This window comes from Propithecus coquereli, unplaced genomic scaffold (genome assembly GCF_000956105.1).
Source record: "Propithecus coquereli isolate 6110/MARCELLA unplaced genomic scaffold, Pcoq_1.0 Scaffold42, whole genome shotgun sequence".
NCBI classification, from domain to species: domain Eukaryota; kingdom Metazoa; phylum Chordata; class Mammalia; order Primates; family Indriidae; genus Propithecus; species Propithecus coquereli.
The window spans coordinates 782,355-786,410 of record NW_012149952.1 but is presented as its reverse complement, the minus strand read 5'-3'; the positions used below and the strand labels follow the sequence as shown (position 1 = coordinate 786,410).

The following is a 4,056-nucleotide window of genomic DNA, read 5'->3' as shown; positions in this document are numbered from 1 at the left end:
TAGTATCCTAAATCACAGGACATGGCAGAACAGAATTGTCCAGACAAGGGTCATGAGATCATTGTCATTGGAGATAAGGTCGACGGAAACCACCAGTTATAGTTAAACAACAATAGCCTGAAGCCACACTGGTCACACGGACCTGAGCCCAACCTCCGAAACTCCCAGCTTTAAAAAGCCATGTACTTTTGCTTAAACACAGGATGGTGGTCTTTGAGACACTAGTCCACCGTCCCCCTCATTTGCTGGCGAATTAATAAACTTCTCTTTCCTTTTCCTCAAACCACTTGTCCTCCTCCTTCTTTCTCACTGATTTGGCCTTGGGCACAAGGACCAAATTTTTGGTAACGGTTTTGCCTTTGCCCCCACAGTGTGGCACAGCGAGCAGGGTCATCAAAGCCGCTCTGCCCTTCTGAAGGCTGTAGGGAAGGGCATCCAGGGCCCGATGGAGCCAGCAAAGTGGGAAAGCGCTTTTGACCAGTCAGACTCCCGATTTCGACCTCTCTGGTCTCCAGTTAAGCAGACAGTAAAAATTATTGTCTCCTCTTTCCTTTCCAAATTTAAGATTAATGCAAGAAAAGCATTTTGCACAACTAGTCTTGGTAAATCAACTCTGGTGTGTTTTTTGGTCCCTGTCAGTGTGACACTCATACCACCCAAGATGCTGTGTAAGGGTCAGCAGGGAACACTGGGGGCTTCTTTTCCTTGGATGGGAACAGATCGATCCTAACATCCTGCATCTGAGCAGCCACCAGGGTCTTCTGGGCCCTATCCTCACACTCAGTGTCTCTGTCCTGGGTCACCCTTGTCATCTCTCCTAGACACAGCCACAGCTCTGACAGGTGAGGTTGAGGAGTCCTTCCCATTTTGATCACGTGAACCTGTTCAGCCCCATCCGACCTTCCCCTCACCAGGGGCCTTGTGCTCTGGGTCCCTGGACGCCTGGGTCCACATCATGCAAACTTCAGAACAATGACAACCACCCAGTCCTGACACCCTCACCCAAGGCAAGCATCCAGTGAGCCTCACCAGGCTCACTAAAAATAGGCAAAGGACTCAAATAGGCATTTCTCCAAAGAAGATATACAAATAGTCAACGAGCACATGAAAGGACGCTCAGCTGGGGTCGGGGAGCAGGACGCTTGCTCAAGAGCTGCTCCAGGCCGGGTGATGGGTGAGGTTTCAAGGTCAGGCATGGGAGTGGGGTCAGAAATTAATCATGGAAGGTTCCCACCACATTGTAGGCAGAATAGCAGCCTGAGTCTCTGGGCCAGGGAGACTCGCCAGGAGGCCAGCATGGGCTCTCAGCCTCGCCCAGGTCACACCCCAGGTGCAGAAATCAGCCCTGCAGGGAGTGACAACGGATGTGTCATCAATCCTAATGTCCAGACATGTGCAAAGGGCTCGCAATCTATAAATTAGAGAAGAATCAGATTACCCCTGTAATAACTTTCTCGTTGCCTCTTTGTCACATAGGATAGAACGGGCCGCCTTCCCCTCAGTCCCTCCCCACCTGTGAGCTCCCTGGTGCAGCTCCTGGGAAGAAGCCTCCCTGAGTCACTGTCCGAGGTGCTGATGACCATGAGGAGGAGGTGACAGTTCACGGTGATGACCGTGAACTATTGAAGGGCTCGTGAGCTGCGATCTTCCGGTTGCGTGTGCTCTCGTTCATTCTGAACTGAGCATGTCACCAGGGACAGGCTGGAGAGGTCCTGGGGGCATGGAGAGCCCTCCAGCTCCCTGTCTTGGGACCTGGAGGCTGCTGTGGGTGTCACTGCAGGAACTGACAGCCCAGCCAGGGTCACCCTGTCCAGGTGCTCGCGTGTAGTTGGCACTGAACGAAGATGATAAAATGGCCTTGAGAGGAGTGGGGGGCAGAACACGGGCCTCTCAAAGCTTTGCACACCCTCATGCGCAGAGTCTGTGGATATGTTACGTGGGAAAAGAGACTTGACAGGTTAGAGGAAGGATCATGAGATTGGGAGAGTATTGTCATTTATCCAGGTGGCACCAATATAATCACAAGGCCCCTTCATTACTGATGAGAAAGGGAGGCAGGAGGGTCAGGGGAGGAGGAGGAGATGCAAGGATGGGAGCAGAGCACAGAGAGCTCCCGAGACACTGTGCTGCTGGCTTTGACGATGGAAGAAGGGGACATAGCCAAGGATGCGGGTGACCTCACCAAGGTGGAAAAGGTGAGGAAGCAGACTCTCCTGGAGGCTCCAGAAAGAACACTGCCATGCGGGCACCTTGGTTTGTGTTGTGTTTGTGTTGTTTTATGCCACTAAATGTGTGACATTTGTTATAGCAGTAATAGGAAACTAAGGCAAGAGGCATCACCTTGTCTAATCGGAGATTGCGCGGGTGGATAAGGAGTCAGAGCTAAATCATGACGTGAAATGTTGCAGCTGTATTTCTTACCTCTCAGCTCAGGACAAATGACACTCAGCAGTAGCAGAACATCCTCAGGAACTGTGACTCTGGGCTTCAGTGTGCGGACGGGCTTGTTGGGGAGAATGTGGCACCTGACCTGCACCGCCCGGGGGTGCTCTGTCCTTGCCCATCTGTGTGTGACATCGGATGGCCCCGTCTTCTGTGCCCCTGAGACCCAATGCGCATCCACGGAGGGGCGAAGGCTGGGAGCTGTCCCTGGTGCCCTGGTCCCTGGGGTGGTGTGAGGACAGCTGAGCGCTGCGGCCTGGGCAGGCTCTCGTGGATGTCACCCTCCCCTGTGTGTGGTCCACCCCATCCTGAGTCCCAACCCCCGACTCCTGTCTCCAAGGGAAGAGAGACCGGGGTTGGGGTGACGTAGGGACAGTATTTTCCCTGTGTGACCCAGGACTGAGCGCACATGGACTGAGTGAATTTCTGCTAAGTTCCCATGAGCAGAAAGAGAGCCAGCGAGCGGAGGGTCCTCTTTATTCAGTCCTTTCCAGGTGGTCCTTGGTGCCACAAGCCCATTCACTGTCCCTGGAAGCCCTACTTCCTGTGGTGACAGGAGGCCTTATCCCAGAGCCCTGGCAGCCCGTCCAGGTGTGCAGACACCAGGAGGGACCCCCATCCCCAGCCACAGGACCCAGAGGCTGCCCAGGACTCAGCTGATTCTCTGGCTCAGGCTCCATGTCCTGCCTCCTCCACAGGGTTGGGGACTTAGGGGACCCTCCGTCAGCCCACAGGGGCAGTTCCTGGAGGAAGCTAAGAAGCCACATCTGCTCTGTGGTCGATCCGGCAGTACATGTTTGTGTCAGGGTGTAGCAGTTCCTGCAAAGAGAAAGAAGAGGCCTCTGACCCCTGCAGGCTTCTCAGAGCAGGGAGCGGCCTCTCCCAGCTCTGGGCCCACCGGGCTGCTCTGTGGCTGGACCTGGCTGTGCTCAGGGGGCTCCTGCTCCCAGGCCCCTCCCTGCTCTGCCCACCACTCCCTGTTCCCGTTTTCACTGCAGTTTCCTGAGTCTCCAAGCTCAGCCAGGTGTGGGGTGGGGGCAGATCCTGGGTCCCCCGGGGCCTGCGGGACCAGAACATGGAGGGCCACACTCACCTCGTAGGTGGGGCCGGCTGCCCTGGGGCTGGGTCGGGGGGCCTGGGTGGGCAGAGAGAGCCACATCAGGGGACAGGGAGGAGGGTCATGGAGGCCGGGGCTGAGCCTGGAAGGGTCTTGTCTCTGACCAGCCAGGGCTTACGTTCCGAGTCTACTTTGGGGCATTTCCCCTCAGGAGGGACCAGCTCTGCCTCCTGAGCTCAGCCTCCCAGCCTGGACACGACACCCCAGTCCCTGTCCCGTGCCCTCCCTGCACCCTTGTTAACCCGGGACGCTGACTGACGCTCCCAGCACCCACTCTGCTCCTGCTGGACTCTGGGGTCTCCTGGGGCGGGGTTAGGACAGGGTGTGGGTGGTCCTGGCCCTGAGGAGAGGCCCAGCTCCTGGCCAGGGCGGGCCTAACCTTGTCCTGGCCATTCCAGGGGAGGGAGGGTCGGTGCTGGGGGTTGACAGTCCCCCTGCCCTGAGCCTACACAGCTGGGATCCCCTTGAGAAGGGGCTGGGGAGGGGACGGGCTTACC

The 4,056-nt window shown here is 56.6% G+C and overlaps 1 long non-coding RNA gene across 2 annotated transcripts; it reads right to left on the bottom strand.

Moving 5' to 3' along the window:
• Positions 1–278: 278 nt before the first annotated feature.
• On the bottom strand, positions 279–3,576 carry LOC105817590. Of its 2 annotated transcripts, none has more exons than XR_001137846.1 (3): positions 3,536–3,576; positions 2,422–3,261; positions 279–1,345 (listed from the first exon to the last, which is right to left on the bottom strand). It is a non-coding gene; the product is annotated as an uncharacterized LOC105817590 (long non-coding RNA). The 2 variants fall into 2 exon arrangements; XR_001137847.1 differs by lacking the exon at positions 279–1,345 and adding an exon at positions 1,526–1,834.
• Positions 3,577–4,056: the final 480 nt, after the last annotated feature.